Source organism: Falco peregrinus, chromosome 2 (genome assembly GCF_023634155.1).
Source record: "Falco peregrinus isolate bFalPer1 chromosome 2, bFalPer1.pri, whole genome shotgun sequence".
In the NCBI taxonomy this organism is placed as follows: Eukaryota; Metazoa; Chordata; class Aves; order Falconiformes; family Falconidae; genus Falco; species Falco peregrinus.
In genome coordinates this window covers 107620853-107641713 of record NC_073722.1, presented here as the reverse complement: position 1 = coordinate 107641713, position 20861 = coordinate 107620853, and the positions used below count along the sequence as shown (strand labels likewise).

The following is a 20861-nucleotide window of genomic DNA, read 5'->3' as shown; positions in this document are numbered from 1 at the left end:
CCTTGTTCGCTGTATCTATATAGTAAAACTACAAAAGAAGAACTTGCATCCTCTTATATCACACACAAAATGCTGCACCAAGTGTGTGCCTGTGTAAAGATGTCTTGTGTTCATAGTTTAGATTTCAGGTATACAAGTTGGGGAAAAAACCCACTTCAAGAGTTAATTTGCAAGGTCTTTGCCACGTGTTTGAATGGCTGTTAGGTAAATAACTAAGGGGTTTATTAGGTTTGGTTAACAAAGATGTATTACCTAAAAATGTAGAAAACCTTTCTTGCCCTTATAGTTCAAAGAGATACCTATATTTATGATGAGTAAGACTGCACTGCCCGAGGGGATAAAGCACAATGGGGCTTGGAAATCAGGTATAAGACCTATAGTAGTATCTCAGGAAAAAATGATGTTAGATAAAGTTCAGAAACGTCTTAGGCACAGACTCTCCTCCCAGTAGCTTAACTGGAGGCTGATGTGGAGAAATACTTCTAACTGATGCTCATCTTGAAAGAAGCAGGTGGGAAAACTGACAACAAGGAAATATATGTGTGTGTATGTTTGTAAATGTTTCACACTGTCTGCCTTCTTAGTGCTGGTTTCCCACTTATCTTCAGGTTATACAAAGCTGTGTCTGACCTCTCTTTTATACTGCAGTTTTTCAACCCAGCTGCCTAATTTGTGGTCTTAAGCATTAGAATTTTATTAAAAGCTTGTGTACAGTTATGATTCTTGCCTAATGACTTTTGCATTGCAAGAGACATTTGACAAATGATCACAAACGAAGAGAAAGGAGAGGCTTGTTTTCAAGAAAATCAGATTAATGAAAATAAGAAAACAGGTAAGTCAAAAAGCTCTGATGGCAGAGTATAGTAATGCCTGAAGCTTTTCTGTTCTCATGTGTACCATTAGGATCTGTGACAGAACCAGATAAAAAGAAGGGTTAATTCAGCAGGTCAGAAAGGTCTGGCTCTGCTTACTGAAGGCAATCTGAAAACAAAGTGACTATATCGTGGTTATTTTGGACAGTTAATACAAAAGGTCCACGAGAAGCCAATTTTTATTGTCCCTCCTGTCCAAGACTTTTCCCAGGTTGTTTATGAATTTCATTTTGCTGTCTCATGGAGGCTGGTAGGAAAGGAGAAGTCTTACTGCCATTTTCATACTATAAAAATTTCCCCCTGCATAGTCGAAGTGTTTTACTGGGTATTAAATGAGAAGCAACCTTGTACCAAAACAACGTCAAGCTGATAATCTCCATTCAATGGTGCTTATTTAATGCCTTTGTTGAGGATTCATTTCAGAGGGATTTCCCATACAGGTAAAAATCCCAAGTCTATGATCACAGTGCTGTTCTCAGTTTTCACATTAAGACAGGCGCCATTCTTCAGGAGCTCAGTAACAACTGCCTCTCCAAGTTATCCTTATCCTAGAAATGGCATGCTGTGGGTATGTCTTCCTGTTAGAGAAAAACCTCTGGCCATGTACTTCTGACTTTCTGGCTTTTTTTCTTGGAATCCAAACTTCTTGCTCCAAAAGCCATATGCAATTTGACTTTCACTGATATGTATCACTGCAGGCTATGCATATAGATAAGTAGAAACTGCCAAATTAGCATACTGAAAAATCTTTGCTTTCTTTTAAATCTCATTTACAGTATTTAAAATGTCCCTTAGAGACACTATATTTTGTAGAAATAATACATTACCAAAAAAAACCCCATCAACCACTTTGCATTGTTAATACAGATTTTAGCAAAGGGAAATCAGGCTACTTACTGACAAATCTTTAAGAGAGAAGAAATTACAGTCAGTGAAGGTTGTCGATAATCAGGATTATAATAAATCATTTACCATAAACTGTTCCTTGGAGACAGAGAACTTAAGGAAATTGTGGGTTGACTAGATGTAGGAAGTGTTAAAGATCATAAAGATAAAAAGCATTGTTTAATGATGCTTGGATTTGGAAAAAGGTATCTGATTATCCCAGATGTAGCTGGAACCATTTCTCCGCAGCCCATGTCATACTTTTGTAAATGTTGCGTGACAACCCTAGGCTCCTATGATAAGATAACTATCTTTAAAAAAATAAATTAATGAGAAACTGTAACCTCAGCTGAGTGTTTGGATAAGCAAGGTAGCAGCAGCTGATCTATTAGCTCTGCATGACTGGAGTCCTGTGGCAGCAATCCATAGTTTAAACAATTCTTGGTTTTGTGTCTTTTCTGGATATTGGAGGGCATTTTGCCGGTGATACACTTCACCAGAACTCGGCACTGGGCCGTCTAAGCAATCCGAACTGCTCTAAACGCTGTATGTTACTGTAAATGCCATCTCCATCCCTTGGGGCTGAGATCAGTTTTCATGAAAGGAAGGTGTGTTTGGATGTTCCCCAATCCATAATTCATTCTTTGTGCATGCCTTAGGCATCTCACTGATCCCTGCTTGACACTTGCTTGTGTGATCTACTCTCATCTCTGCCCCCTCCCCAAAACACTAAATCATCTTTTTCCTTTCCAATTCACACTGATGATTTCCAAAGTAAGAAAGATTTTTTTTCCCCCGAGTCTCTTATGAGAAAGGAATCAGAGAAGCCATGATGTTTTAGAATTCCATTTCTCAGTTTATAGTTAGAAATCTGCCTCCTAATAATGCCAAGTTCCAAATATTGTAGAAGTGACCAAAAATTTGTGACTAGTGCTTGCCATGTATAGAGGAATATTTCTAAGTGTAATTATTTGTATGGGAGACTTTCAGAGGAAAACGAATTTATTAATGAGAATCAGAAAATTTTGTGGATTACAATGAATGCAAGACCTTTCTAAGCTCTTTCCTGACAGATTGACACCAAAGGCTGTGCTGGATCATGGCTGGTGATAGCTGTAATTGCTTTGTTCATCTCTAACATTCTTGTCACTAAGGCTTGCCCTATTTTTAGAAGACATTTTCAGGAGCAAGATTTCAATCTGCACAGCAGTAAATGCTGGTTTAGCCACATCAATTTCTTACTGCTTTCTTGCTTTATAGTATGTATTGGACCTTGATTATAGGATACTTGAATAGCTTTTACAGAGCTTCTAAGGACTGTGTTTTCTTCTCTTCTGAATTTAGATCTGTTTGTCAGTCTTTGTTTAATTTAACTATGCTATTTTTGCTTTCCTATTCAAGGGTTCTGAGCTCAATTCTGTCCTGGTTAGCTAGTGGTTGCTGCCCACATTTAGCTATCTCTGGAAATAACTTTTGCATATTTAGTGGGAGCAGATGAAAAATAAGCTTAATTCATCAGGGCCAGAGCAGTAATTATCTCAAGTATGGGCAAAGAAAGTCTGTGACCATGAGACCCTTTCTGCATCATATTACAGGGGATGTGTTTGCTACTCGCTTAACAGTAACTGTCAGGGAGGCAAGAGGGTTTGGCTACAGCTGCATTACAGCTTGCCTGATGTTACATCTCTCCATGTGAATCAATTCTTATGGAATAGTTATTCTGAGTGATATAACTAACCTGAATGCTACAACACTGCATGAGTTTACATGTAGGTAGTTGGTTTTCAGAACTCTGTGGAAATGTAGATTCTACTTAAGTAGACCTGGTTGTAGAATAATTCTATAGGAGTTTGGGTTTGAGACTTGTTATGTAAACTGACACGACTAGAATAATGATGAACTTAATTTGATAAATCTGAACAGGGCAAGCTGTCTAGTGGGGTACTTCAGGGTTTAGGATTAACTCTAAAGTAATTTATTATTTTCATTAGAGATTTCAAAGTAAATTGATAACATCCACATGTAGTAGTAATTAAGACAAATATTACCAAAGGGAATTGGGTGCTAGAAACACAGTGGCGTGGCATTATGAAATAGCAAAAGATGTAATGACAAATGGAAAAATGATGAAGAAGAAGCAGAAGCCTGGAACTAGCAATTCTCTGAAAAATTTAAGAGTAATAGGCAGCACAGTGATCTGCAGTATCACAGACCATTAAGAAGTCTACCAAAATTTCAGGTCACCTACATCAAGGTACTGAATTCACATAAAAGAAAGGTCCCATTTTTTTATGAGATCATTCCTGAATTATCAGGATTTCTTTCTTTTCATTAAGGGCTACCTGTAGGCAAGGCTGAATACCAAGTGATCACGATGTACTATATAAAGACTTGGGGTAATTGCCACCATGTCCAGATGTGCACTCAAGCAGGATTGGTTAGGAGCTTTAAAATATCCAGGTGCTTCCTGGTAGGTGGGGAGAAAAGTGGAGTGTTTGCAGCATGTTTTTAATCCACTATAGGAGCATTATCATAAAATACTACAATCATCTGTATAAACAAATATTTTTCAAACAAAAAAAGAAGAAAAAATAAAAGGCATTTGTCCTAAATCTATTGTATGGAAAAAGTATTTTAAGAAGCAGATCCAGGACTTTTCTTTGCATGGCTGAACACAGTAAAATATACAGGCAATGTTACTGTCACTGTAGTCTTTAGTCCAGGTTCCCATCCTTACGTGGACATTTTAGCTGTTCTTTTTTGCTTGTATTTTATCCTGCATCTATTACTTCTGATACCAGCTGTGAGGAAGGAGGGATGTGACTATCCCTGCAGAGGACTTTTTGTTTCTGATTTATTACATTTTTGTTGTATTTTCCTCTTTTCCAGGCTAAAACTTACTTACTAATTTCTCATTCTGAAGCCATTCCAGACCTTTGGTTATACCTGCAGCCCTTCCCTGAACAACCTGTAGTTGAACTTTCTGGGATGGGAGGATGAAAATTACATGTAGTGTCCAAGATGTAAGCAAACCATGGAGTTTACGCAGCAGATATTCTCCAAGTATACAGCAATTCACTCAAAATAGAGAAAAGCAGATCATGGGGGTTCTCCTCAGCTGCATTACATATCCTGTTTGTTTTGGGTTTGTATTTTATCTTTAATGCTAAAGTATTCATTTATGCATAAATAGAAAACATGGCAGAAATTCATGCAGTATGGCTGAGATAACAACACTGTAAGAACTTTTGTATTTCTTGTAGACTGGGCAGACCCATCATTTGGGAAGCCCTTGACAGGGAAAAGTCCCTCACTTTGGTGTTGAACCAATATAATTAGCTCAGCAGAAAGGGAACTGAGCACTGAACAGAAATCAAGCATGCAAAAATTTAGCTAAGGTAAATGAGCTTGTCATTTGGCCTTGGTTTTCCCCACACCTTTTTCCTCATCATAATAAGCACTAATACATCTTTCCAACTACACCAGTTAACTGAATAAAAAAAGATGTTAGCTCTCCCTACCAGCTTTGCAACTCTGATGGTATGTTTCAAAACCTTATCCTTTGCTTATACTCTGTCCTGTTTTCTGGATGAATGATTGTGCTGTTTCCTGAATGAGGAGTATGAAATTTCATTGCTTTACACAAGACATCTAAGCATGAAGTCAGACACAGTTCCAAGAGTTGAAGTAGTTAATATGATACAGAAACTGTGTGATTCTTTCATGAATAACCAGCTTGGTTGACAGGTCAAACCAGCACAAGAGATAACGGCATAGTCTGTTCACGGGTTGATCATAGCAAGTATGTAACTGAATTCTTTGAGCTGAATTCAAAGTTTTACTCTGCAGCAGGTCTGGGGAGTGGCAATGTATAGATGCAACAAGAATGGAAAGCTTTCAGTACAATCATGTGACAGAAAAAAAAAACCAACATAGGCAGAAGGAAAGAAAAAGTAGCTATAGCCATTACATTGAATGGTAGATAAGGAGATAGCTTCTTTGGCTCAAAAATTAATGAACTATAGATTGCTGAAAGCTGGAGGAATATATTAGGGAATTACCATTTTGCTCTTCTCCAGGTATCCCTCACAGTCCCTGCATCTGTGCTTCACTCTCACCTGTTTTATAGCCCTGTTTCGCATAACCTTTTTTTTTTTTTTCCTCCTTTCTGCTATAATTACGTAGGTTGTCTCCTTCTAAGTATTCCTTCTTCTGTTCTCTTTCCTTTCCTCCCCCTGCAATGAAAGTCCATGAGCAAGCGGCTGTGTAGTACATAGTTGTCAGCTGGAGCTAAACCATGACAGTCACTTTACTTCTGTCTATCATGTTATTAGTTCTTTTGATCTCTTCCGGTGTGTCCTATTCCCTTCTACTATGGCTATTCTAGTTACTGGTTTCCAAAGTGATTTACAGGTTATCCACAATATTTTCTAAACAATCTCTTTTTTTAGTGTTCACCATTAAATTTTAATTGAATGGCAACCGTCAGTTAGTTTTAAAGACAAATGCTAAGAGATGAGATGGGTTAACGTTTCAAAGAATGTGAGAGTCACAGAATGATATAAGTAACATGGGTCAGGAACTGTCAGCTACGCAACATGTAATGCATTGTAGCCCTGTTCCTTGCTGCTTATGTGCTGGTGTAATAAATGTGATTAATAGTAAACTGTTCCCATGAATTACCTATTGGTAGGTTAAGAGCTGTATGCAAAGTGGCATACGCTAATAATCCTCCTTGGGGAACATCGTATAGGGGGAACGTGGGGGACACATGGCATAGATCCTTCAGTAGTCTCATAATTTGTTTTACGTTCCTTTTCTCTCTCTGTGAGTCATGCTCATCTCCCTGTGACTTGAGAGTTCATCTTGGGATCTCATGCCATCTTTCTGTCTTTATGAGAAGGTGTGTATGATGATCCACCCTAATGGTTTCTGTTGCTGGCTGTGGCAGCATGTTTTATGATGGGTGTGGTACATTCCCATTTTCTCTGTTGTGCATGTACAGTATTCACCTTGCAGCCCCACCCGTGGCCACTCCCACCCTCCCACTGGGAATCGCCCACAGTAAGCTCTGTAATTACCTTTATTTGATCTGAGGAATGGATTTGGGAATCTTATTTGCACAGTCGTAAGCTGAGTATGTTAAAACAAAAACCAAAAAACTCTGAATGACTGATTCACTGAGCAGTGATGTGTTAAGTAGGGAAAGAGCAGAGTGACAGATAACCAAGTTCAGGGGCTGTTTAACTGAAGTGGTTTTGGAGTTTTTGCTTTGGAAATGTCTGACTACGATACATGTATACAAAGGGGAATTTCACCTGTTATCACTGTTCTGAGTTCTTAATGTTAGCAGGCAAAGCTGGTTTAAGTTACAGTTTTGTTTGGAACAGTTTCTGTTGGTTTTACATTGAATCAGTGCAAACTGCAGTTGCTACTTGTTTTACGTGTTTAGTCTGGGTTATGCAGTGTAGTTTACACAGGCCTCTAAGACTCTCAGTGAAGAAAAGAAATTGTATGCAGTCAGAAGTAATGCAGCACTAGTTCAAGCATTTTGTTTTTGGAAAAACCTTTGAAAAGAACCCCCCCCCCAAAAAACCCCCAAGACTCAAGCTCCTACTTGGGCTTCTCGAGATCAAAGGTCTTTCAGCATCTACTTAGCAACTAGTAACTAATTCAGCTAGCTCACAGAAGCACAGCTGATTTGAAATGATGTATTCTGCTGACACTTATTCCTAGGCATGCATGAAAAATGTTGCATATAAAGTAGTAAAGATGGAGGAACAGGTAATGGAGAATGATATTTATTTCTCTGGAGGGAACCCACCCTCAACTCCTAGCAATAGCCTTTCTGTCCACAAAGCTTAAGTGTAGTTTCTGTATGTGCAGCCATCAATACTGGCTAGCATGTTAAAGTATTTCAAACAGGAATACAGGGGAATTTGGCCTGATAATTTGCTAAGGTTACCAGAAAGAGCTTTTGACAAGATGCTTCATCACAAGGTTTTAAGGGAACTATCCACCGAAATCCTGACTATTCACAGAAAAGGTCTTAGCATGAATAAATATTTGGTTAAAAGATAGAAAATGAAAGGTAAAGCTGAGTAATTGGTTTGCATGAGGAAGGAGGTCACCAGTGCTGGGGGTGATCTTTAGGGATCTGCTGAGACTTTGTACTGCTTAATGTATTCACCAAAAAAATGGGAAAAGAGGTGAAAAGCACATGACAAAATTTGCAGATAATAACTGTTATTCTGAATAGATATGATGAAGATTGACTGGGAGGAACAGCAAAAAGACATTATGAGATTCAGTGATGGGGCATTTAACCTTACAGATAAACCTAAAGAGAAGCACAAAAACCTTGTTTACCGAAAAAAATCCTAACTTCCTTTAAAAAGAAATAAAAAATAAAGGCACTTAGCTGACCATTAAAAGTCAGGAAAGAGTGGTGATGGATGGTTCCATGAAAACAGTAGCTCAAGGATAACAGCAATCACAAAAGTTAAATCAAATGTTAAGAATTGTGAGGGAAAACCAGAACAAGCCTAAACGTTTTTTCCATGATGCATTGCTGTCTTGAACAGCGTGCAGTTCTGGGTCTCCCCATCTGGAAAAGGAGACAGTTGAGGAAAGGGCTGCAAGTCTGATCAAAGGTCCGCACCAGCTTCCATATGTGGAATGACTAAGTGGGCTTTGGTCTGGAAAAAAGATGATTGATGGTGGTGAAAAAAAATGGAAGAGATATATTAAATCACAGGTGCTATGGAGAGGGTGAACTGGCATTGAATGCCAGAAACTAGCAAAATGTGGTGATTCTTTATTACCCAACGTGTAGCTGCCCTGTGCAAGCCCCTACCACAGAGTGCTGTAGATGTAAAAATTTGTATGGATTCAAGGGATGGCTGGACAGGTTAATGGAAAGGAAAATCCGTTGTGGCTTATTAAACAGATGGACAACAGCTCTGACTTAAGAGGTCTGTGACTTGCAAGCTATTGTTTGCTGTTTCTGTGCTTTTCTCCAGGCATTAAGTCTTGTCCATTGCTGGAAATAGGATACTGGGCTGGGTGGTGGGCCTTTGGTTTCACCCAGGATGGATGCATTTCAGTATCATGTGCGCTGCGTGGCACTCTGTTTTAAACACATAAACCCAGAGAATGTTTTGTGTTTCAATGCTATGAATTCCCTGCAGTCTAAAAGGTAACATATTTCCAGAGAGTTGTAGCTACCTACCTGCAGAAGCAAGCACTTTAGTTAGGGAAAAGAGAGAAAGAAAAAATTTAGGTGAAGAAATAAAAAGGCAAATGCCTGATTATCCCAACACTCTTGTCTTCCTGCCCCAAAATTACAAAGTCATTCACACCCCAGCATCAAGTTGAGAACTTAGTTTTGTAATTTAAAGCATTGTCTTTGGAATGCCAGGAGGAGCAAGAGACAGACAGACTGAAGAATAAATGAGGGACAGTCTGGAGATTAAAGAACCTTATAGGAAAATATGGCCTGAGATTTTTTTGCAAAATGAATAACATACAAATACGTTAATCCTTTAGGAAAGAATAACTGCTGAGAACAAGATGAGATACAAGTGACTTGAAATTAGAAAGACTGAAAGAAGCGGGGAGAGGGAAGGAAAACTAAATCAAATACGGTGAACAAAACAAGAAGTCATGCATGAAGGCATTAAACTTCCCAGGAAGGATTATGTTGATTCATTGTAAGCTTTGGAAAAGTTAATGTCTGCTGTTAATATAAATACAAAGGAAGTTCCCCTGAAAAAGAGGGAAGTTGTGAGAGAATAGGCACAGTTAAACCTGTCCCTATTTACAGTTATAAGATACCACCAGCATAAGGGTCTCTAAAAACTGTAAATATGGACATACCTGACAGACTAAGTTGCATCAAAGTTCATTCACCCAATTAGCCTTCTCTCCACTTTACTGCAAAGTGACCAATGACTGTTCTTCCCGTTTACCCTCCCCACTTTCCAAGTGCTCGCTCCTCTGCTACACCCACCTGTTTTCCTAATGCCTAATTTATTCCTAGAGTCTATTTCTGCTTCATAAACACTACTTCCTCATTGTTAAAAGCAAAAGCGGCAAGAGCAGCTATTTGATTTTTAAGTTAATTTTATTTAATTCTTCATCTATTTTAACTCTTTCAGGAAAATTCTTCAAGCTTTGTGAAAACTGTTTCTTCTAAAAGAAGACCAAAACAGAGCCAAGTTTCTTCCCTCAGTTCTGCTCATTCCTGGCTGTTTAAAAACACATTGTTCAAGCCAGCTTGGCAAAAGCTCACTGCAAAATTTTTGCAAAATAATGTAATTTGTTCATCTAGGATGAACTTTTTAGCCAGGTTCATCTGCCTTGTGAAATGTGAGGTGCTTTTATATTGATTTTTCATTTGGCCATTATCTGACTGAACAAGTACTAAGTATTTAATGGTCCCTGTGCTCAGCAAAACCACTGAAAAGAAAATGCACAAATTTGTGGTATGCATACCCCTTTTCAGGGGCTTAAGTGCACCTTTTCAGGTCTTAAATCTCAAAAGTATTTAATCAATAAAGTATCTAAGAAGTGGAGACCGTGTTAGTAGTCTTTCTCCTGCTTAAATATTTTGACTCTTTAATGAATATCTGAAGCAACAGAGAATCTCCTTCAAGAGCTATTCATGCATTCAAAATAGGGTAGCTACTTTCCTCTGTTTGTTAACAAATTCTGAGTTCTTTCTGTTTGTGTGTCTATCCATCTACCAAGTTCACACTTTAGGGTAAGCATGTCTACTATACTGATAACTGAGACCACAAATACTCTTTTAATAATTTCTGTCCCAAATTACGGTTAATTAAAATATCTTACAGCAAAATGTTTAAAAAAATAATGAAAACCAGATTAAATAAATGACAAAAAACTAGAAAATGTGATGTTCACAGATTCTTTAGGAGAAATTTGGTTCTATTACACAATAAGTAGCTTTCCCTGCCTCTCACTTACAGCAAGGCCTCAATGACTTTAGAAAACAGAAATCTCTTTCGCCAGAAAACATGAGGTAATAACACCCTTGAAAGAAAGGATAGGAATTTCACAGAAATGGCAAACATCAAAAAACTGTGTATGCAGAAACAGTTTTGCAATAAACAGCCTGAATAAACAGTCTCTGTTTCATTGAGGAAGTATTGTTTAAGCAAGTGTATTGAATTATATACACATCCTTGATCCTGTTACAAAATTCTTAATAGAGATGAAAATTAGAAACAAGAAAAAGGCTAAAATTAAATAGTAATCATTTTAAGTCCTGCATTTTTCCCCTGTACTCATGTTGCATTTGACACACATCACCATGCAGCTTATGAAGCACAAGAGATTCCTCTTGGGAGATTCATGCCCCCTCTAACAGGGATTTTGTCCATTCTCTCCTTAGTGAAAAATTAACTGCTTTACTGAAATGGAATCTTACATTTTTGGGAGCAACTAGCTATAAAGAGGTTGAAACCATGCTTGTTTCTTCTCCTCTTAAAATATTAAATTTCAGTGATACATAAAACATAATTAACCGATCTAAGGGGATTACCACATTAAAGAAAGAGATGTAAAACTAAACATGTTACAAAAACCATTCTGTTTTCTTGTACATAAAACAATAATGCAAATTAAACTTTTTATAGGTGTTTGCTTCCAACGCTTAAAGCACAGCTGATAAAGAATATTCATTAAGGGACTAGAAGTACTGTTTTATATTATTGCTGACTTTGTCCTCAGAGAAAAAAGAGAATTGATATATTAAAATAGATTTATATTTTATAAAACCCCTGCAAATCTATATTAACATCGATAACAGCAACAGCTCAACATTTTACTTCCTCCTAAAGACCTCTATGTGTAATGTACTTTTTCAATCATTCCAGCATTTTAGCTTTTTCAGATTGACTGAACAAGTGTAGGACTAAATTTATAATATTATAGTATTTTGGGGGACTAACAGAACATAGTGTTACAGATTCCGTAGAACAAGAGAGATGTCAGCAAAGGAAAGCAGAGTTTTGAACAAAGACCATGTCGCTTGGAGGCCTTTTAGTTATTTACTTCATGAAGTAATGTCTTGACATTGAAGAAAATGTTTTACGTTAAGCTTTTTTGCATTCACATATTTATGCTCTCCGATTTAATATTTTTTTCCTGTTGTACCCAGAATTTTATATTGTGGTAGCTGTCAGTTATGAAGTGTAGAATGTGTTTTACAGTGAAGGAAAAGATTTGTGTCTGGGATTGGTTTTATCTGAGGCTGAGTGAAACGAATTTCTGTGAGAAGCTTTTGTCAGCTTTAGTTATTCTTTGCTGGTGAAGAGGCTGGCCAGCTACTGGAAACAATCTCATACCTTGCTTTGTCAACTTGTTGTGTGGTGACAGTAGCTTCCTATAGCAGATCTCCTGCTATGGTCAAAGACCATTTTTCTCCATGGTTGGGAGTCTGTAGAGCAGAGCTATAAGGTTCCTGGTTTTCACAGCTATTGTTTCCTATTCATAACAAGATCTATATAGCAGAAATACCATTGGAAAGGTTCAGAGTCACAGGAAAGCTGAGGCTGGAAGGGACCTCAGGGGATCATCTACTCAAACTCACTCTGCTCAATGCCCGTTCAGCTAGATTAAAGTGCAGAGAAGAGTATCAGCAGGAAAACAGCTAAAATATAAAAAGCCCAAGCCTAGTTTCTTCTGTCAGGGAAATTTAAGCCCTGTGTCTGTTACAATGAACATGCATGTTTGTTTAAACGTTAAACATCACTAATGAACACATCATCAAATCCAACTTGCTAAACTAGGACAAAGGAATTCCTCTTCTGGGTTCTCTTTGTTTGGTCTTTCTGTAAAGTATTCCTTCTTTTATCTATTTCCAAGTTAGATATTGCTAGTTATCACTTTTTTAATTGTGATTCTTGGCATATCTTACATTTTTTGAGAAACTCAGTGCTGCTGGAATAGTGAGTGTACAAGAATCACAATTTTTATTTTGCCAAGAATGCATACTTTTGCATTGGTAGTTATGAAATAAAGGTGGAAACTTGATTCTTACAGTGTCCAGAACTATAAGCAAGTATCATAGATCCATCATACACTTATTCTTCAAAATTCCATGATGATAAGATTTGATTATCCATATTGTTAAATTCAAGGAGTTCACTCCTGGTCCATCCTACCTTCAGTTTCAGTATATGCATATTTCCATCTTCTATATTTTCACTCTCTCTTAAATTTTAGCTTAACAGTGTCTTTATATGTGGGCAATGTTATATGTGGGAAAATCTTCTATTCATCTATAACAGATCTTTTCCTATTTTTGTTGACTGTCTTATTTTTAAAAATTACCTTTTCTGTGGAGGCTTTCAACAATAAGGAACACCATCACTTTGAGCCAAATTTTGCAGTCCCCTTTGCCCTCCTCTTGAGCCACTCTGCACATATAAGTCAGATTTATCTGTGCATCTTTTCCCTGTTGAAAACAGTCCCCTGTTGTATTTTTATAGAGTCAGAGAGGAAAAAAGTTGTGACTGAATTATGCTGTGCCCCATTTGTTTTTTAGCTGTGAAGTTCGTCTGCTGAAAACTACAGCGAGCCAATGCATGTCAAGTTAGGCTGCAGGAGCTCTCACTGATGTGAGGATGGACAAAAATCTAGGAAGCCATTACTAGATTACTAGTGAGTCTTAACCATTGAAAATTTTGTGAGGCAAGGAGTTTTTCCATACAAGTACAGGTATTTTAAGCTGTGTACTGAACTAATATATACTTATGGACAGTGAATTTCCATAGATTTAAATAAGTGGTATTATTGCTCAACACCTCGGAAGACCATATGCAGACTATCTCAAACAGAGGACCTTGCATTAATGGCTAATCTTGAAAACTGTGGTCCTAGTATGTAGTTTTTCAGTGCTTTGAAAGGTTCATGTGAAAGGTGTTAGACAATAATATTTCTTGTGCCTCAGCAAAACAGATTTCAGATAGCACAAACCTGACCTCAAACCCATATGGTAGCTCAGGTGCTCTCTAGACACTCTGCATTTCAAAGGAAAAAACCCATCCCAAATCTATTCCTGGGTGGAAAAGTAGGGCATACATTAATTAGTGACCTTAAAGCACAATGGAAAACTAACGGGGCAATGCCAAGACAGAGTATGAGAAATTCTGGAATATTAAATGATGTTTGCCTGTGATCTCATACAATGAAGAATATGTGTGTTCTCAACTCCCAGAGGACAGGGCTGAGGCTTTTTGACGTCTTCAAGTTCAGTGGCCCCAATTAATTTCATTCTAGTGAATTTAGAGAATCAGCTGAAATTACTGCAGAGCTGCAGGTCTTTGAGAATTCACTGAGTATGAGTGCCATATACAAGACTGAAAGGAGGTAAATATAGTGCCTGTCTTGAAACTAGAAAGTATGAGGGAATTACAGATGGCATATTTAACTTTAATTCCCAGAAAAGTATAAAATTAAAACCCCACCAAAATGCCAAACTGAGGAAACAAAAGGCAAAAGTAAAAGCTATTATAAATTTGCTAAGAAGAAATTTTCATACCAGTGTAGTTTCCCTGTATACTGGCCTTGCAAGAAATGGAGGTGTACAGGTAATACCGTTTGACATTAGTGAGGCTTCTATGCTGTCTCCCATTTTGTTCTCATAAGCAAACCAAGAGAATTTATTTTAGATAAAACTCTAGGAGAGAGGAGGTAAAACTGGGTGGAATAGAGCATTAAGAGTAGTTCCTAACTGTTGATTGTCAGAATGAAAGGGTGTTTTGAGTGGATTTCTTAGAGTCTGATGCTGCTTGGTATTTTCACTAATGACTTGAGTGATAGACTAGAGAGGAGCACTAATCCAATTTGGAGACAGCATGAAGATGGAAGGCTTTGCATAGGTATTTAAAGGACAGGATAATATTCAAAAAAGTCAGGAAAAATCAATTGAAGAAAATAAAATGCAGTTCAATGATAATGAAGTTCAACATCTAGGCAGGAATATTAAACCCTGCAGATAGTGAATGACAAGAAGTGACTAGGTAGCAATTCTGCATAAAACGATCTCGAGTTTTTAATGGGTTACAAGCTGAACCTAAATCGGCCACATCATGCCGTAATGAAAAAGGCATACATGCTAGCGCGTATAAGGTGCTTACAGAAATACATTCTGTGAGCCTTGTGAAGTTAACTCTTCTTGGTCTTGGTAAAGTATCAGCTGAAGGTTTGTGTCCAGTTTCAGTCACCGCATTTTGAAGGAATGGACTCCAATTTGGAGTCCATAGGAGAGGAGAGAAAATGGTCAGATGCCTAGAAAATGTGGTTTATGAGCAAAGATTTACAGAATTAAGTTTGTTTAGTCTGGAAGAGAATTTATATTGAAGGACATTCCAGCACTTTTTTTCCCCTCTCATTTGCTCTTCTTTTCTGCAGCTCGGGAGGACAGTGCCTAGCTGTTTAATTATTCCAGCTGGGAAAATAGTAAATTATTTCCTTCTATGAATTACTTACATTCCTGGGAGAACAGGTTCCTGTCTAATATTTCTGGCATCCTACCATTTGCCCACAGAGGGGAATGTTGCAGGGACCTGTCCTGGCAGGTCTGTTGAACCAGCAGTTAAGAGTTTGCAGGGCAGGGATACCTACCCATTCCAGGAGTAAAGTACGGGCTAGGTGTGGAAGTTGTAAGCTGACACTAGATGAGCTCCTTTGAGAGGCTCTAACAAACTGGTGAGGCAGCAGTACAGAGGGAAACAAATTGGGTTAAAATGACAGCATGTTTAGCTTCATTACATGACTCTGATGGAACCTCACCCTATATGCTTCATTCATTTCTGAGCACTTCACCAACAGAAAGATAATAATGCTGTGGATTGCAGTAGCCCTGTCTCATCCAAACATCTTAAAACGATTTTACATATATTTACTAAGCCTCAAAAGACACTGTTGAGATTTGTAAAGGCTATACAAGGATCACTTTACTAACCACACATTTAGCAGCTCCCTTCAGTATTTGGCAACATTTAACAGGGCACAAAGAATGCAGGTTTCATTTAAAAATGTTAGGGAATTTAGGTAAAATACATATAATAATCTTCTGTATTATTATCTTGTTTATATAATTCAAAAAGTAACATTGTTGTTCTGTGGACAACTCTAAAGGTCTTGCATCCTGAACAAAATAAAGAACAATTTATTCTGTCCCAGCTGTTTGGAATATATGGCTCTTTGAAGTGTTGATCTGAAGGAAGAATAGTGGCATACAGGCCACTTGAGAAGAGCGTGTTTGCAAGAAGCTAGCAAGCACAGCATGCTGCATTATAGTGAGGGTTCTCAGCTTTCTCAGCATTATGGAAGAAACCCCTGGTAATATCTTACACATGACCAGGAAGACTTAGTTGCACAAGAGGTGTGCAAAAAATGAACGGTGTTGTACAGGACTTAATTGATTTAAAAGAAAACAACGAAACCCCAGGATGTTTGTCTATGGGGTGAGAAGCCAGTTAGGGAAGTAGCAGAGCAGCTGGCTATGGTTATGAGGGCATGACTTGAATTTGTGTTTGAAATGTGGCAAAAGGGCTAATTATTTCCCTGATCTTATTAGAAGTGGCATAGTGTCTTTGATACATAGAATTGGCCAAGACTTTGCTTTTAGTCCCTAATGTAAGCAGTATCCTGTTGTTAGCACCATGTTAGGGGATTGATTCAGTAGTGACTCAGAAGAAAGAGCAGCACCTCACAGCTCTGCTTCCTAAAGTTGACAGAATGATGCCATTCTGATGCCATTAGTGGGCTCCTACTCAAGGTACTCCAGCCTCTTTCGACCTTGCTTCTAAGAACTGCCACCTTGCTTTCAAATCTTAGCTAAATGAAGAAATGCCTTGGAAAGATGTGGCACTGGCCATGCTCACAGATGTATGAGAGGAGGATTTTATTTGTACCTCTAGCTTAATCTGCGTTATCTCCATAATAAATCTCTTTGTGTTTCAACTGAATGATTTTGGAGATGCAGGAGAGCAGAGGAGTTTTTGACCCAAATCATAAAGCTCAGGGTTTCTGACTGATAGAGGACATGGCTACAGTCAATCCTATCTGCTTGCAATTTATCTCCATTTACACTTTCTACGGCTTATAGACACTGACCTACCAAGTACTGTTTTGCTTCTGCCCCATCTGAAACAACAATACTTTTCCTTGCTTTCCAATGGACACAGTCAGAAAGAGCCAGCTTCCAAAGTTTCTGCATGTGGGGTGTAAGCTGCTAGAATATTTTGCATCTGTAATTGTTTGGTTTATAGGCAGGACAAAATAGTACATGTAAAAATTCTCCATTATATACTCTGCAGTGCTTTGAGTCCCTACCTTTTAAAGGCTAAGTACATGGTGGTTTGGGGTTTTTGTTTATTTGTTTGGGGTTTTTTTTGGGGGGGGTTTTGCAACTTTATGCATTTTAAATTTTATTGCATGGATTACTGCAGAACTTCTGACTTCAGATCTGTCTGTGGTCACTCTGGATTGTAATCAAAGACTCCTTTTGGTTCTAATGTGAATCAATTGTCAATATTTTTTGCAGGATTTTGAAATTTCTGTTTCAGATTTTTTGGAGGCTGTATCACTGTCTCCCTGTCCTTGGTCATTTAACAGCCTATGAAACTTATGGGATTGATTTTGTGATTGAAAATAGTTGTGCATGACACCACTTCTTGTGTTAAATTTCTGGACTTTGCATCCAAAGAGACTGGAATGTTGTTATTGTGGTTAATGTTTAGTTTCCAGAAATCCTAAACAATTATATTTTCTTTTTATTTCTGTTTTTTACAAAATAGATGCTCTGAAAGGACATAGTGAATTTTCTGGGTTTTATTATCTGTCTTTCTCATTATCCCTTTCCAAAACTGTATTTGAGCAGCAAGCTATTCTCCTAGAAAAGCCTGTTATTACAAGGAATGGATCAGAAAGACATTGCTTCATGTAGATGACCCTCGTTCTATGCTTTCCTCTTTTTACCTCAGTGTTCTGCAGTAATGGCAAGTGTCTTCATGTGCTCCTGGCAGGTTCCTGTACTACACCTATCACAGTGGCATGTAGATATTTCCATTTACTCCCCGGAGTACTTGACTGACTCCTATCTCAGTAACTGACATGTGGCTCCAGTTATATCTAGGAACACAGCAATATTATGGAAGTATCTGTGTTCATGTACAAGCCAGTACTTTCTTACACTATAACATCTGAGGTGAGTGTAGATGCTCAAATTACCAGGATTAGTCCCTTAGTTCATTTACTTTCATTTATTTCATTACATTCAAACTACTTCTACCCATGTTCATCTCCCCTCGCCGGGATGTAGGGTAAACAATGTGCTTTAGTTGCATGTTTTCTTGGCTGCATATATAATACAGGGTACCAACTGGCTGAAAGCAAACTACACAATCCTTTACTCCTTAAGAAATACACACTCTAGATATTAAATATTTTTCTTCTATGCTCCTAATTAGTTATGAAGAAAATACATGTATTTTCAGCCTAAAGCATATACAGTTCAAACTAGCTTATATCAGTATTCAAGCTGGATACATATGATTCAGGTAAACCAAACTGAAACATTTATAGAATAAAGCCTAATTCCCCAAGATTTAATCTGATGTCCAGTAAACTTGCAGGAGGGCCAAGAGTGAATGATGGCTAGTTGTTATTTATTGGTTTGATAATTATTGTGTTTGTAACACGAACAGTTCCTTTCTTGCTGGAAATCTAACAGTCTGAAACTAAGAAGTGAAAAGAAAGTGATATACTGCCTGCGCGTATAAGAAACAAGAAACTTGTGTATAAAGAAACAAGTTCCCATTTGCAGTTCTCAAATTTAGTAATTTCTGCAGTTAACACATCCTAGCTTCTGTCTGGATGTCACTTGAGTCACCTTTCAATATAGGAGTAAGTCCAGAATAAAACTTTTATCTACTACTACAAAACACACGAGGCAAAAGTAACAGGTTTAAAACAGAGGCCGTAGTAAAAGCAAGCTTGATATCAAAACATAAACTTCCCACATTTTTGATTTGTCATTGGCAAAGTTTGAAACAAATCCATTATGCATCTGTGAGACATGAGACTTCCCAATGTTTTTTTTTAGAAATACTTTTTTTGGTTTGTCTTTCTGTTGTTTAATTTTTTTTTTTTAATTTTTTTTTTTTTTGGTAAAGGTAAACACTTCCAGCTTTCTTTGTAACTACGGAACAGAAAGTAGCTTAGATTAAGCTGGTATACACCGGAGACAAGAAAAGCTATTTTTTTCCCTTTGGGAAATCACCTACAGTCTTCACTTCTCCCAGTACTAGACCAATGGATCTATTAACTTACCTGGTGTTTTCTTGACTCCTTCTCTTGCTGCCCTTCACTTGCAGCTGATAAATACCTATAGGAGTTGCTGAGGAATGGGATGTAGCTGCTGACCTTCCCCTTCCCTCAGCCTAAAGTTCTTCAAAGTCAGCCTCAGGGACTTCAGATTAAATAGATGAGCCAAGGCAAAAGAGTTCTGCTCCCCCTTCCGTTTGGCTTTCACGGCTGAATTCTAAAAAGCTATATGAAGTTGTCAGAGGTTTCCTCTTACCTTTTTACTGAAGCAAAACGGCGTGCTGCTGCTCCAGGACAGGATTAGGTCATTCAAACAGCCCTGCAGAGAGAGTGGAGGCTCAGCGGTACAGAGTCTCCAAAGGCTGGAAAGATCTGATCTTACATCAGGTGAGAGAAGGCAGCTGGCTAGGCAAGCCAATAATTATGATATCAGCTCTTGTTCGCCTCAGGCAGTCCTGCATTTAATAAGAATACAAATATGACTAAGCTGCAAGTTTTTTTTTCCTTATGCTCTCAGTAATTCTTCAGAGAAGTTGGGCAGGTATTGAGCTCTAACTGTCTGGAAAGAGAGTGCTCCCTCTCAACCTCTCTGTTTTTCTTTTGATTTAAAATACTCATCTGTTACTGTGTTTTACAAACTTATTATCCACCTGTGGTTATTAAAAACACTCTTTCCTGGCATGGATTTTGCCATGCTATCAGAAAGCATTCAGCTACCAGAACTTGCATTTGTTCAGCCTCAACTCTCACAATGGAAAGGAACTGTGGCTCCACCATAGAGTGTCAAAACATGTCGTACCATTTAAATGTAAGAGGAACACTACAAGACCAGTACACTCAGGGTAATATTCCTTCCCAAAACCAGAGTGCCTTAGCACAGTCATAAAAATAGAACTAGATTGGAGGAGTGTATGCATTTGTGTGGGCATGTATGTATATATATTTATGTGGAGAGGTTTGTTTTTTGTGTGCAGATATGTAGAGAGGAATATGAGTTTAAATGTGCAATTGCAGGAATATGTATTTCTGCTGCCCTTACCTGGCTTTGGGCACACTCTACAGTCCCCTACACAAACCTGATCACACCTACTATAATAATACTTACCTACCTCATAGGGTGTTGTGAGGATTAATTAATGTTTGTAAAGTGCTTTGAAGATGAAAAGCCTTGAATGAGTGCTAAATATAATTATCGTCATTCCACAAAACAGTAGAAACATCTTTGCGGCCCCCAGGTTATTGTATAGGTACACCCATGTTTATCTCCCACGATTATGGTAAGATACTGAATAAGGTCTTGAAGCTTTGATAAAAACATGCTCTCTGCTTTGGAGGACATATTTATATTCATGTTAAGTTCATGCTATTCATGAAGTTTTTTTGTGATTCCTGTTGCAGAATGCTTTACCAGATTTGTGATAGAAAAGCTCTACCACAGCATCCACGTGTCATAATAATAGGACTGGCAGAAGAAAAGACATGTTTTTACCTGTGATGAATTATTTCCTACCAAGAGTCTGCCTGTTTGATTTTATTAGATCCATCAGGAACTTCTGATACTAGAAATGAAGGCTTTGTCAATTTATCTGCTGGATCTTGTAGAGATAGTGGGCATGGAGTGTTGGTGAATATACTCTTTCCTGTCTGGAAGATCTTGGAGATAGTGCTGGATAATTACTTATCCTTTCCAAGGGCTTTCAGATTTGGTGTTCCTCAGGGTTACATGTCTAAAGCTGGTGGGGA

General features: G+C 37.9%; 1 long non-coding RNA gene across 3 annotated transcripts in view; it reads left to right on the top strand.

Annotated features, from left to right (window-relative positions):
* Window positions 1-20861, top strand: part of LOC114012985 (uncharacterized) — a 49639-nt gene that overhangs the window by 27993 nt on the left and 785 nt on the right. The window lies entirely within an intron of this gene.